General features: G+C 48.7%; 1 protein-coding gene across 1 annotated transcript in view; it reads right to left on the bottom strand.

Annotated features, from left to right (window-relative positions):
- The window catches only part of ism2a (isthmin 2a), a 42576-nt gene extending 28282 nt beyond the window's left edge, over positions 1–14294 (bottom strand). Inside the window, exon 1 of the mRNA XM_041215145.1 lies at positions 14218–14294. The gene's annotated coding sequence lies outside the window, so the exon portion shown is untranslated. The remainder of the gene's footprint in view (positions 1–14217) is intronic.
- Between the last annotated feature and the right edge of the window lie 824 nt (positions 14295–15118).

Here is a 15118-nt window from a genome sequence, read left to right on the forward strand (position 1 = left end):
AGAAGACCAGAGGGGGCAAGTTGAGACATTGGACTGGAGGGCATTGAGGAGTTTGGTGGTGGTGTATTACAGATCACTCAAGGAGTCCAAGTTGTTGTGGCAATTTTACATGCATGTTGTAGTCTAGAGCTATGGGTAGTGATGATGGAGGCTCCATCTTTCCATCACACGGCTGACCAGGAATCTCTCCCGCTCTTACCGCCTGCCATTGGTGTGCTTTGGAAGAATTTGCAGGGCGATATTGAACCTGTTTAGCTGTGTTATGAACACACCCTCCTTGGCCATAAAGTCTTGAGGTGGGACTTGAACCCAGATGTTCTGGCTCCAAGGGAGGGGTGCTACCCACTGCACCATAAGACGCTCCCCCCACCATCATTGAGGAGTAGGATGGAGCAACCAAACAGTTCTGGGTTTCCAACATTTCTTTTCTTTTCCAATTTCAGACTTGTATCCCTCCTTGCTTTATCCCCCACAACAAACTCATTAGTTGCTCTGATGACAATCTCTGATGTGCAGGGTGGCGGGGGGAAGGGGAGGGTTGTGGGGGGGGAGGGAACACCAGGGCAGTCACAGGGGAAGAAGGAAGAATCACACCACGGTGGGGAAGGAAAACACTGCGGAGCTGCCTCTGTCAGGAAGACGCTGTTTAAAAGGGGAAAAGGTTATGAGGTACTCAAGAGAAATATCTTTGGAAGAACAACAAAAGAGAAGGGATTGCATTTGAGAGCCCTCAGAATGACATCCCTGCCAAGATAAATTCAACAAATTCCACTAGCAAAGGGAAACATCCCAACCCACAGAGTAAGTGTTTTTGTTCCCTCACTGTCTCTGCCTCATGTACATGTTTTTTTTCTTGCTTTTTATATCCTTTTGTGGTTTCCTGTGGTACGATTCACAGCGGACGAGTATAGCATTAACATTCCTTTGTAGCGATCTTGTCACAGAGACAAACCATGAGGAATGCACCAAGCACTGGCCAGTCAGATCAATCCATGCGAATTTTACAGGGAGGGGCTTGATCTCCCAGCATGCTCCTTGCTCCACAGGGCAGGAGGGTGTATTTTGTGACTGGATCTAAGCCATAAGGACAGGAGCAGGTCACCTGGCCCCTCGAACTCTGCTCTGCCATTCAATAAGATTGTGGCTCATCTTGTGCCTCAACTCCACTTTCTTGTCCTATCCCCATATATCCCTCAACTGCCACAATCTATCAATCTCTGTCTTAAGTATACTCAAAGATGGAACAACCACATCTACAACCAGATCAGCCATGATCTTAATGAATGGCAGAGCAGGCTCCATGCTCCTATTTTCTCTCTGGGGTGGAGAATTCCAGAGATTCAGCACCTTCTGTGTGAAGAAATTGCTCCTCACCTCAGTCCCAAATGATCGACCCCTTATCCTGAGGCCCTGTCCTTTAGTCCGAAGCTCTCCAGCCAGGGGAAGCAATCTCTGTCATCCCCCCTTCTCTGAATCTTATATGTTTCAATGAGATCACGCCTCATTCTAAGAAACTCCAAAGAGTCTATGCCTAATCTACTAAATGAAGCCGTGTTTTCAAAGCATTTTATCAGTGGATTTTATTTAGTGGTGGGGGCGAGCTAGATATATCACCTACAATGCAGGGTTTGTGTGGTAAAGCTGTCTGTTTAACACCAGTTCTGCCTATTGGCTAAACATCTTTTAAAATTACTGGCAAAAGAGCCAGGAGGGAGAGGAGGAGAAATGTTTTTTTTTAACCCAACAAGTTGGTGTGATCTGGACTGCACTGCCCGAAATGGCGGTAGAAGCAGATTCAATAGTAACTTTCAAAAGGCAGTTCGATAAATACTTGGGAATGGAATAATTTTCAGAGCTATGAGGTAAGAATAGGTTAGGATGGACTAATTGGACAGTACTTGCACAGGCACAATGGGCTGAATGGCCTCTGTATTGTATGTTTCTACGAGACAGCGCTTGTAACAGAGGAATCCACTGCCCTATGACTGATAGGGCTGCCAACCCTCTAGGATTGACCTGGAGTCTCCAGGAATTAAGAGTTAATCTCAGGAACACTGCTGAGAACAACCTTGACCACAAAATCATTGGGGGCTTAAAAAATAATTTTTTGTTGCATTTTCTTCAAACTATTTTTTGTTCGTTATAAAAATATTGGAAAATTGGGGGTGGGGGGGAAGGCTGTTTAACAGGGAGGTAGTTAAAGAGCAGGAAGTCATGTGATGTAACCTCCAAGATTACATCCAACCACTCAATGAGTGGTCCAGTTGAATGACTTTCAGGCAAAAATGTTGAAACACTATCCCGGTACAACTCTACCAACCTGAGTTGAAGGGTAACACAGTGCTTTGTTAAAACTTATTCTTTCATAGGAAGTGGGTGTCACTGGCATTTGTTGCCCATCCCTAATTGCCCTTGAACTGAGTGGCTTGCTTGACCATTTCAGAGCAAAGTCAAGAGTCAACCACATTGCTTTCAGTTTGGCCAGCCCAGGTAAGGACAGCGGATTTCCTTCCCTAAAGGGCATTAGTGAACCCGGTGGGTTTTTACAACAATTAACGATAGTTTCATGGTCACCTTTACTGAGAGTAGTTTACAATTAATTCCAGATTTATTAATTGAATTTAAATTTCACCAGCTGCCGTGGTGGACCACAATCTATACATCCACAATCTGTAACCTCATGGCCGGACATATCCCCAACTTTACCATTACCATCAAGCCAGGGGATCAACCCTGGTTCAATGAAGAGTGCAGGAGGGCTTGACAGGAACAGCATAAGGAATGCCTAAAGCGGAGGTGTCAGTCTGGTGAAGCTACAACACAGGGCCACTTGCATGCCAAGCAGCAGAAGCAGCAAACAATAGATAGAGCTCAGCGATTCCACAACTAACGGATCAGACCTAAGTTCTGCAGTCCTGTCACATCCAGTCGTGAATGATGGTGGACAATTAAACAACTAACTGGAGGAGCAGGCTCCACAAATATCCCCATCCTCAATGATGGGGGAGCCCAGCACATCAGTGCAAAAAACCAAAGCTGAAGCAGTCGCAACAATTTTCAGCCAGAAGTGCCGAGTGGATGATCCATCTCGGCCTCCTCCAGAGGTCCCCAACATCACAGACGCTAGTTTTCAGCCAATTCGATTCACTCCACATGATATCAAAAAATGGCTGAAGGCACTGGATACTGCAAAGGCTATGGGCCCTCAGAACATTCTGACAATAGTACTGAAGACTTGTACTCCAGAACTAGCTGTGCCCCTAGCCAAGCTGTTCTAGTACAGTTACAACACTGGCATCTACCCAGAAATGTGGAAAATTGCCCAAATGTGTCCTGTCCACAGAAAGCAGGACAAATCCAACCCGGCCAATTACTGCCCCATCAGTCTACTCTTGATAATCGGCAAGGTGATGGAAGGTGTCATCGACAGTGCTATCAAGCAGCACTTACTCAGCAATAACCAGCTCACTGACACTCAGTTTGAGTTCTGCCAGGGTCACTCAGCTCCTGACCTCATTACAGCCTTGGTCCAAAAAATGGACAACAGAACTGAACTCCAGAGGTGAGGGTGATAGTGACTTTCCTTGACATCAAGGCAGCATTTGACCGAGTATGACATCAAGGAGCCCTCGCAAAACTGGAGTCAATGGGAATCCGGGGGGAAACTCTCCGCTGGTTGGAGATATACCTACAACAAAGGAAGATGGTTGTGGTTGTTGGAGGTCAATCATCTCAGTCCTGGGACATTGTTACAGGAGTAGAGTAGATAGAATTCCTCAGGGTAGTGTTCTCAGCCCAACAATCTTCAGCTGCTTCATCAATGACCTTCCCTCCATCATAAGGTCAGAACTGGAGATGTTCACTGATCATTGCACAATGTTCAGCACCATTCCCGACTCCTCAGATACTGAGGCAGTCCATGTCCAAATGCAGCAAGTCCTGGACAATGTCCAGACTTGGGCTGACAAGTGGCAAGTGACATTCACGCCACATAAGTGCCAGGCAATGGCCATCTCCAACAAGGGAGAATCTAAACATTGCCCCTTGACAATCAATTGCATTACCATTGATGAACCCCCACTATCAACATCCTGGGTGTTACCATTGACCAGAAACTGAACTGGACTAGCCACATAAATACTGTGGCTACAAGAGCAGATCAGAGGCTAGTAATCCTGCAGTGAGTAACTCACCTCCTGACTCCCCAAAGCCTGTCCACTATCTACAAGGCACAAGTCAGAAGTGTGATGGAATACTCTCCAGTTGCCTGGAAGAGTGCATCTCCACAACACTCAAGAAGCTTGACACCATCCAGGACAAAGCAGCCTGCATGAATGGCACCCCATCCACAAACATTCACTCCCTCCTAGCAGCAGTGTGTACCATCTACAAGAAGCACTGCAGCAACTCACAAAGGCTCCTTGGGCAGCACCTTCCAAACCTGCAGCCTCTACCAGCTAAAAGAACAAGGGCAGCAGAAACATGGGAACTCCACCACCTGCAAGTTCCCCCCCCAAGTCACTCACCATCCTGACTTGGAAATATATCGCCGTTCATTCACTGTCGCTGGGTCAAAATCCTGGAACTCCCTTCCTAACAGCACTGTGGGCGTACCTACACCACATGGACGGCAGCGGTTCAAGAAGGCAGCTCACCACCATCTTCTCAAGGACAATTAGGCATGGTAATATATGCTGACCTAGCCATTAATGCCCATATCCCATGAACGAAAAATAATTGAACTATGCCCCCAGAGCATTAGCCTAGTCCTCTGGCTAACCAGTCCAATGATATTACCACGACACCACCATCTCCCCATTGTTAAATGGTGCGCCACCTTCAGGGCAGCAGCTGTCAAAGCGCCACATTCTTGAGGCTCATTGTCCTGACTTGCCCCACACTCAAAGGGAATCAGTGCTGCCACCACTGAGAATATTCATAAATAAACATACGCCATTACAGAAACAATGTGTCCGTCACTCAACACTGTGCTCCTGCTCTGCCCACTCCCAGGTAAAGGAAAAGAATGGAAGAACAAACTCACCATTTTACAGAACCTTTCACATCCTCAGGATGTGCCAAAGCACTTCCCAAATAGCCAGACCCGCCAGCTCTGCAAATTGTCCATGATCTCTGTGCACCCCCATTTTCACGGTGTCTTCAGCTGCCAAGGCCTCCACACCCCTTAGCAAATCCATCCTAAGCCTCTACACTGCTTTATTTCTCTCCCCGACATTAAGATGCTCCATAAAACCACCCTCCCACCTGTCCCGATATCTCATGCAGCTTGGTGTCAAGTTTTGTTCGGCAACACTCCCGTGAAGCACTTCGGGGCGTTTTATTACATTAAAGATGCTGTGCAAATGCAAGTTGTTGTTGTTAAGTAGGAAACGAGGCCGCCAATTTGTGCACAGCAAGCTCCCATAAACAGTGATATGATAATGACAAGTTGGGTAGTCAGTTTTTGTGATGCTGATTGAGGCATAAATATTGGCCAGAGCACCGGGGTAGAACTCCCCTGTTATTCTTCGGATAGTGCCATGGGATTGTTTACACCCACCTCAGCGAGCGAGTGGGCTGGTGGGACTCTTGAGAGCATTTCACAATCATTTTACACTGAACCTATCATCCTTGAAGAAGTAATAATGAGATTAGCCACCGATAGTCCCACTGGTAAATGCACTTCCCAGTGGAGAACTGAGCCATGCAGGCCAGCAAGGTACAAGATTCCATTGCTAGTCTGTGGCTGACTCAAGCAATCTTAATTTGTTTTAACTTGACCACGGCATTTTTTGACGGGGGGATGGGGAGGGTGGCGGGGGGAGGTGTTCCTGCTGCCGATTGCTATCTACTGACCCCTGCTGGCAAGTGTAGCAATGTAGATGGTGTGTGCACACATGTCAAGGCATTGCTTTGCAAACAGCCCGCTGATGCTTCCAGTCTAAGATCCTGAGAAATAAGAACAGGAGAAGGCCATTTGGCCCACCAAACCTGCTCCACCATCCAGTAAGATCATGGTCGATCTGATTGTGGCTTCAATGTCACATTCTTGCCTGTTCCCCCATAACCCCTGACTCCCTTGTCAATCAAAAATCCGTCTAACTCAACTGTGAATATATTCAATGATAAAAACAAAAAAACTGCGGATGCTGGAAATCCAAAACAAAAACAGAATTACCTGGAAAAACTCAGCAGGTCTGGCAGCATCGGCGGAGAAGAAAAGAGTTGACGTTTCGAGTCCTCATGACCCTTCGACAGAACTTGAGTTCGAGTCCAGGAAAGAGCTGAAATATAAGCTGGTTTAAGGTGTGTGTGTGGGGGGCGGAGAGATAGAGAGACAGAGAGGTGGAGGGGGTTGGTGTGGTTGTAGCGACAAACAAGCAGTGATAGAAGCAGATCATCAAAAGATGTCAACAACAATAGTACAATAGAACACATAGGTGTTAAAGTTAAAGTTGGTGATATTATCTAAACGAATGTGCTAATTAAGAATGGATGGTAGGGCACTCAAGGTATAGCTCTAGTGGGTTTTTTTTTATATAATGGAAATAGGTGGGAAAAGGAAAATCTTTATAATTTATTGGGAAAAAAAAAAAAAGAAGGGGGAAACAGAAAGGGGGTGGGGATGGGGGAGGGGACTCACGACCTAAAGTTGTTGAATTCAATATTCAGTCCGGAAGGCTGTAAAGTCCCTAGTCGGAAGATGAGGTGTTGTTCCTCCAGTTTGCGTTGGGCTTCACTGGAACAATGCAGCAAGCCAAGGACAGACATGTGGGCAAGAGAGCAGGGTGGAGGCCCGAACAATCCCCATCCACCACTACTCTCCTCCGTCTGGCTGAACTTGTTCTCACGCTGAACAATTTCTCCTTCAACTCCTCTCACTTCCTCCAAATAAAAGGTGTGGCTATGGGTACCCGCATGGGCCCCAGCTATGCCTGTCTCTTTATGGGGTATGTGGAACATTCCTTGTTGCAGTCCTACTCCGGCCCCCTTCCACAACTCTTTCTCCGGTACATCGATGATTATTTCGGTGCTGCTTCATGCTCTCGTCAGGACTTGGAAAAATTTATTAATTTTGCTTCCAATCTCCACCCCTCCATCATTTTCACGTGGTCCATCTCTGACACTTCCCTTCCCTTCCTTGACCTCTCTGTCTCAATCTCTGGTGATAGACTGTCCACCAATATCCATTACAAACCCACCGACACCCACAGCTATCTAGACTACAGCTCCTCACACCCCACTTCCTGTAAGGACTCCATCCCATTCTCTCAGTTCCTTCGCCTCCGTCGCATCTGTTCCGATGATGCTACATTCAAAAACAGTTACTCTGACATGTCCTCCTTCTTCCTTAACCGAGGTTTTCCACCCACGGTCGTTGACAGGGCCCTCAACCGTGTCCGGCCCATCTCCCGCGCATCCGCCCTCACTCCTTCTCCTCCCTCCCAGAAACATGATAGGGTCCCCCTTGTCCTCACTTATCACCCCACCAGCCTCCGCATTCAAAGGATCATCCTCCGCCATTTCCGCCAACTCCAGCATGATGCCACTACCAAACACATCTTCCCTTCACCCCCCTTATCGGCATTCCGTAGGGATCGCTCCCTCCGGGACACCCTGGTCCACTCCTCCATCACCCCCTACTCCTCAACCCCCTCCTATGGCACAACCCCTTGCCCACGCAAAAGATGCAACACCTGCCCCTTCACTTCCTCTCTCCTCACCGTCCAAGGACCCAAACACTCCTTTCAAGTGAAGCAGCATTTCACTTGCATTTCCCCCAACTTAGTCTACTGCATTCGTTGCTCCCAATGTGGTCTCCTCTACATTGGAGAGACCAAACGTAAACTGGGCGACCGCTTTGCAGAACACCTGCGGTCTGTCCGCAAGAATGACCCAAACCTCCCTGTCGCTTGCCATTTTAACACTCCACCCTGCTCTCTTGCCCACATGTCTGTCCTTGGCTTGCTGCATTGTTCCAGTGAAGCCCAACGCAAACTGGAGGAACAACACCTCATCTTCCGACTAGGGACTTTACAGCCTTCCGGACTGAATATTGAATTCAACAACTTTAGGTCGTGAGTCCCCTCCCCCATCCCCACCCCCTTTCTGTTTCCCCCTTCTTTTTTTTTTCCCAATAAATTATAAAGATTTTCCTTTTCCCACCTATTTCCATTATATAAAAAAAAACCCACTAGAGCTATACCTTGAGTGCCCTACCATCCATTCTTAATTAGCACATTCGTTTAGATAATATCACCAACTTTAACTTTAACACCTATGTGTTCTATTGTACTATTGTTGTTGACATCTTTTGATGATCTGCTTCTATCACTGCTTGTTTGTCGCTACAACCACACCAACCCCCTCCACCTCTCTGTCTCTCTATCTCTCCGCCCCCCACACACACACCTTAAACCAGCTTATATTTCAGCTCTTTCCTGGACTCGAACTCAAGTTCTGTCGAAGGGTCATGAGGACTCGAAACGTCAACTCTTTTCTTCTCCGCCGATGCTGCCAGACCTGCTGAGTTTTTCCAGGTAATTCTGTTTTTGAATATATTCAATGACCCAGTCCTCCCTGGGGAAGAGAGTTCCAAAGACTAATGCCCATTTGCGAGAGGAAATTCCTCCTCACCTCCATCTTAATTGAGAAACTCCTTATTTTTAGGCTGTGCCCCCATTTCTACGTTTCCCCATGAGAGGAAACATCCTCCCAGCATCTACCCTGTCAAGCCTCCTAAGAATCTTATATAGTTCAATAAGCTCACCTCTCATTCTTCTAAACTCCAGTAAATATAGGCCCAACTTGCTGAACCTTTCCTCATAAAACAACCACTTCATCCAAGGAAATGAGCCGAGTGAACCTTCTCTGAACTCCTTCCAATGCAAGTTCATCAATCCAGCTGCTGCCTTTTGGATAAAACATTAAACAGAGGCCCCCCCATCTACCTTCTCAGTTGGATGTAAAAGATCCCATGGTACTACTCGAAGGGTGGAGTTCTCCCCAGTGGTCCAGCCAACACTGTTCATCAACCAACACCATCAAAACAGTTTAATTGGCCATACATTTCAGAGCAGATTGTGGGAGCTTGCAGTGCAAATTAGCTGCTGTGTTTCCTGCAATACAACAGCTGTAAAGTGCTTTGAGACATCCTGCAAGTCTTCCTTTCACGTGAAGATTTAAAGTTATATGAAATTCCATAGCATCTGTAAGACCCGTGTAGACACAATGGGCCAAGTGGCCTCATTCTGTGTTGTAAATTTTCTCTGATCTTTTTATTTAATTTGCTCACGGGATGTGGGCTTCGCTGGCTGGGCCAGCATTCTTATTGCCCATCCCTAATTGCCCTCGACAAGGTGGTGGTGAGCTGCCTCCTTGAACCATTGCAGTCCATGTGGTGTAGGTACACCCACAGTGCTGTGAGGGAGGGAGTTCCAGGATTTTGACCCAGCGACAGTGAAGGAACGGCGATATATTTCCAAATCAGGATGGTGAGTGGCTTGGAGAGGAACTTGCAAGTGGTAGTGTTCCAACCCTATAACCCTATAATGTTTAACAGCTTCAGAATAAGGGCAGAGAAATTTGGGAAAATGAAGGGTTAATTGTTTTAAAAATACAGAAACTCAAACAGAAAATCTTGTATGGTCATGTCCTTTCAGATTTCATTATTGGTTTCTAAGGAAAACAGACAAATGACTTGAATTTTTGCAGGCAAATATTTCGCAGCCATAGGACAAACTAATAAACTATTCGATTAGTAGTATGAATTCAGTGGGCACTAGGACCAGAACAAAAGTATTGTAATCTCAGTCATCTCCGCTTCCCTTTTCCCAGTAAATCACATCATCGTTAAAATGGATTAAGTCTCAGGTTGATCACTGAAGTACACTGTCACTGATACAACCAGATACAGCCGGGGAAGGAAAATCAGGACTGGCACAGAACTACTGACCTGCTCCTATTAGCAGCGCATCCTTCAAATAAATATCCAACCCTGTGTCCACATTGCTTCCATAAACAGATAGAGTGAAAAAAGGAGAGGAGGCAGAGAGGGGGTGGAGGAGGAAAGAGAGAGAGAGTGAGATGGAAAGAGAGAGTGAGGGGGAAAGAGAGAGTGAGGGGGAAAGAGAGAGTGTGGGGGAGAGAGAGACGGTGAGGGAGAGAGAGAGGGTGAGGAGGAGAGAGAGAGAGAGAGAGTGAGGAGGAGAGAGATAGAGAGGGTGTGAGGGAGAGACAGAGAGGGTGAGGGGGAGAGGGAGAGGGGGTGAGGGGGAGAGAGTATGAGGGGGAGAGAGAGTGTGTGTGAAGAGGAGAGAGAGTGTGAGGGGGGAGAGAGTGAGGGGGAAAGAGAGTGAGGAGGGAAAGAGAGAGTGAAGGAGTGAAGAGAGTGAGGGGGAGAGAGGGGTGGAGAGAGAATGAGGGGAAGAGAGAGTGAGGGGGTGAAATAGAGCAGGAGGAGAGAGAAGGGGAAAGAAGAGGAGAGAGAGGAGAAAGTGTTTTTTTATTCATTCATGGGATGTGGGCATCGCTGGCTAGGCCAGCATTTATTGCCCTTCCCTAATTGCCCTTGAAAGGGTGAGTGAGAGGGTGTGGGGGGAGAGCAAGAGTGAAGGAGTAATAAAGTGAGGGTGAGAGCAAGAGAATGAGGGCGAGAGAGCAAGAGAGAGACCAGGGAGAGAGAGAGCGTGAATGGGGAGAGAGAGAGCAAAAAAGAAAGACAGAAGGAGGACAAAAGAGGAATGAAGGGAGTCAGAGGAATGAGGGAACAGAAAGAGTTCCAAAACAAAAACAGAAACAGAAATACCTGGAAAAACTCAGCAGGAAAGCTGAGCTTCCAAAGGAAGGAGACAGTATCCAGTAGAGGGAGAGGCAGACAAAAAAATGAGGAATCAGACTGAAGGCAGATTAAAGAGTGAGAGAGAGAACAAACCTGGGAAAAGAGTGTGAGTGAGGAAGAGCGAGGCAGAAATTGAGATACAAAGGTATGCACACGTATATGTTTCCCACAGGATAGGGATCAGGAGCTGAACCAGCGGCTGAACTCTACCTTCTTAATCCACTGGCAGTAAACCCATTCTGAGTGGCTGAAATCAGAGCAAGTGACAGCTCAGGACTCAGACCAGAACCCCTGCTCTGAGGTGGCTGCTTTACACTCGGAGCCACTGGGATTTATTTTATAACAGGGAGCCCTTCTGTCATAGCTTTTAAACAAAACAAGTTAGTGAATTGCCCATTTGCTTGGATTTGGTTTGTGTATGGACTTTAGTATCAGAGCTATTAGTATTGAGACATTAACACTGAATAAGCCGTCAGAAACTCAGTTAAGGCAGTGTTGTGGCCCTCAGAGAGTTGGGATTTGTTTCACCTGCAATCAGGAACAGACGAGATCTGAAATAATCCTCATCACTGGAGTAAATGAAAAGCAGATCACAGAACAGCAAGAAGCTGTGATGCTGCATCACAACATGCTGAAGGTTAGTTATGAGAGCTTTCAGAACACACCAATCGTCCACTGAGAGTGAGAGCGGGGGTGGGGAGATAGTTAAAAAAATCTCTGAAAACAGGGCCTCTGGTGAACTTTAGTTCAAACTCCTTAGGCCAAGTGGAATTACACCTTATTCAAAAAATGCACCCCACCATCAGGGTCCCTATTAACCAGAGTCTCACCACCAGGGTCCCTGTTAACCAGAGACTCATCAGGGTCCCTGTTAACCAGAATCTCACCACTAGGGTCCTTGCTAACCGGAGTCTCACCATCAGCAGGATCCCTATTAACCAGAGTCTCACCATTAGGAGGATCCCTATTAACAAGAGTCTCACCATCAGGAGGATCCCTATTAACCAGAGTTTCACATCAGGATCCCTGTTAACCAGGGTCTCTCACCATCAGGATCCCAATTAACTGGAGTCTCACCATCAGGAATGTCATACAATCTGTTACCAATGAAACATGAATGTTTGGGAAACAGCTTCTGTTTCCTGTGCAAATCCTGAAGCTGGAACCCCCTCCGATCCAACACACACACAGACACAGGCACCCACATAGACACATGCGCACACATACTCACACACACACACAGACATGCAGGCAGACAGACACACATAGACCCACACACACAGACATGCAGACAGACAGACACACACACACATGCAGGCAGACAGACACACACATAGACCCACACACAGACATGCAGACAGACAGACACACACACACACACATGCAGGCAGATAGACACACACATAGACCCACACACACAGACATGCGGACTGACAGACAGACAGACAGACAGACACACACACACAGACAAACATGCAGAGACACACACGCGCAGAGCACAGGCATCCTTCAAGATTAGACACCAATAAATGACTGTCCGACATGTGCAGAAGGACTGAGACTGAGTGCCTGAAGTAGCAGCAGACAGGAGAGAACTGGAAGTGCAGCAATGATTGGGAATTTAAACCGGCCGGGCCTCAAAGCAAATCCCTCCTCCTCTCACCCCAACCCCCTCAGTGCGGACGGGACTGGAATCTCTGGTGGGTGAGTGAGTGAGGGAGGGAGGGGGTGCAGCTCAGCCGCCCGCCCGCATCCCTCTGCGTTTGATAACTTCCGCGGATCACAGGGAGCTGGACTCTGGAGGGATGTGATACTGAGAAAATGAAGCCTCTACTAATTAAAAAAAAGGCACATGGACAATATTCAACGAGAAACCAGTCTCAAGCAAAACCCACCCCAAAATATAAAGACCTCCCCAGCTCCTCTGCTCGGACTACAGGAGCGATCAAACCGCGACCTGAATTTCATCTTCCCAGTGGGGTCACTGCTCCTGAGAGCAGCAGGGCCACATCTGCAGGTGTCATAAAGAAATCACAGCGCATTGCATTTGTTCTAACCCCCTGATCCTCTGCAAGTACCCGCCGCTGTCCGCCCTCACAGTCCGGTCCCTGGTTCCCTGCCCACCCACCGGCCGGGGTGGGGTGGGGGGTGGTTTCGGACTCCTGCTAGCCCGAGTCCCGGGGCTGGGGGGCTGATTTGGCTTCACACTAAGCGGCAGAGAAGCAGAGAAACCCTCCTGTATTGCCAGCGGGAACCTGGGGCCAAATCATGCAGAGACCCATTACAGTCAAACACAACCCGCTTTCCAATTCCCTTATTTACATCATTCTCATTGAAAAACAAAAAGATGATCATCTCCTTCCATTCATATTCCCAGGGGCTCTCTCTCTCTCTTTCTCTCTCCCTCTCTCACCCTCTCCCTCCCTCTCTCTCCTCTCTCTCTCCCTCCCTTCCTCTCTCTCACCCTCACCCTCTCTCTCTCCCTCTCCCTCCCTCCCCTCTCTCTCCCTCTCCCTCCCTCCCCTCTCTCTCCCTCTCCCTCCCTCCCTCTCTCTCACCCTCACCCTCTCTCTCTCCCTCTCCCTCCCTCCCCTCTCTCTCCCTCTCCCTCCCTCCCCCTCTCCTTCACCCTCTCCCTCCCTCTCTCTCCTCTCTCTCTCCCTCTCCCTCCCTCCCCTCTCTCACCCTCACCCTCCCTCTCTCCCTCTCCCTCCCTCCCCTCTCTCACCCTCCCTCTCCCTCCCTCTCTCTCCTCTCTCTCTCCCTCCCTTCCTCTCTCTCTCACCCTCACCCTATCCCTCTCTCCCTCTCCCTCCCTCCCCTCTCTCACCCTCTCTCTCCCTCCCTCTCTCTCACCCTCACCCTCCCTCTCCTCTCTCTCCCTCCCCCCCTCTCCTTCCCCCTCTCCTTCACCCTATCCCTCTCTCTCCCTCCCCCTCTCCCCCCTCCTTCACCCTATCCCGCTCTCTCCCTCCCTCCCTCCTCCTCTCTCCCTCACCCTATCCCTCTCTCTCCCTCCCTCCCTCTCTCTCACCCTCTCCCTCACTCCCTCTCTCTCCCTCCCTCTCTCTCCTTCTCTCTCCCTCACCCTATCCCTCTCTCTCCCTCCCTTCCTCTCTCTCTCCCTCCCTCTCTCTCCCTCCCTCTCTCTCCTTCTCTCTCCCTCACCCTATCCCTCTCTCTCCCTCCCTCTCTCTCCTTCTCTCTCCCTCACCCTATCCCTCTCTCTCCCTCCCTTCCTCTCTCTCTCCCTCCCTCTCCCTCCCTCCCACTCTCTCACCCTCTCCCTCCCTCTCTCTCCTCTCTCTCTTTGGGTTGTGTTTCTTTAGTATGCAACTAATACAATATATTTTTTTAAATGATAAATAAACACTCACCTCCGGCACTGCGCCGCTTCTTTCCCGCTGGGTGCTGGGCTCAAATTTCCCAGTGGGGACTCCTCGGAGCAGGACGAAGAAAGTGGTGAGAAAAATGAGGAACAGGAGCCGGACTGTCTGTCTGATTAGCTGCCGCATCACCTCGCCTTGTGTCTGAGGGTGTTGGTCTCAAATAAAATCAGAGGGGGCAAGAGGGAGCCACTCCACTTTTTTTGTTGTGTGTTTTAGTCAACTATCGTCTCCCACTCTCTCTCTCTCTTTCTCTCTGAGTGACTGCAGCCACCCTCCAGTTTGTTGAGGAGTCGCTGGTCCCTCCTCGCTGCAGCTTCTGAGCGAGTTTCTTCCCTCCCAGTCTTGGGTGTACAAGATAAAAGTGATCTTTCCCACCACCTCCCCCCCCCCCAATCCGTCACTCACTCACTCACTCACTCATTCACTCGCAGTCCGGTCGGTTTGCAAGAAGCAGACACCTTTCTCACATTCTGCCTATTCCCCACCCCACCCCCCCGTGAAATCTGATCAATGTCTTGTCAGAAAGTGACAACGTTCGAGAGTGAGAGGGTGGGCTGGGCTGGAGTTGGGTTAGTTGGGGGGGGGAAGTTTGGTTTTCTACACGTGTCCTTTCCTGTCCGGAGCTCAGCCACTACCCTCTTGACCAGTCTCCTGTGTGGTGGGTTGTGGTCTCTCAGTCTGTAGGGTCCCCCAGCTCTCTCCCTCTCTCTCTCTCTCTCTCTCTCCCTCTGCCTGGATGCAGTTTTGTACGTATTTGTGGCATTGTTCGACTGATAAATAAAAGCCCGAAGCACCAAGACGTCAACGGCTTTAGTGGCGTGTGGGTGGTTTGGCGTTGGTGGGGAGGGGGTTGGTGCTTGGGAGAGTCTTAAATGAAGAGATAATAAAA

This window comes from Carcharodon carcharias, chromosome 20 (assembly GCF_017639515.1).
Source record: "Carcharodon carcharias isolate sCarCar2 chromosome 20, sCarCar2.pri, whole genome shotgun sequence".
NCBI classification, from domain to species: Eukaryota; Metazoa; Chordata; class Chondrichthyes; order Lamniformes; family Lamnidae; genus Carcharodon; species Carcharodon carcharias.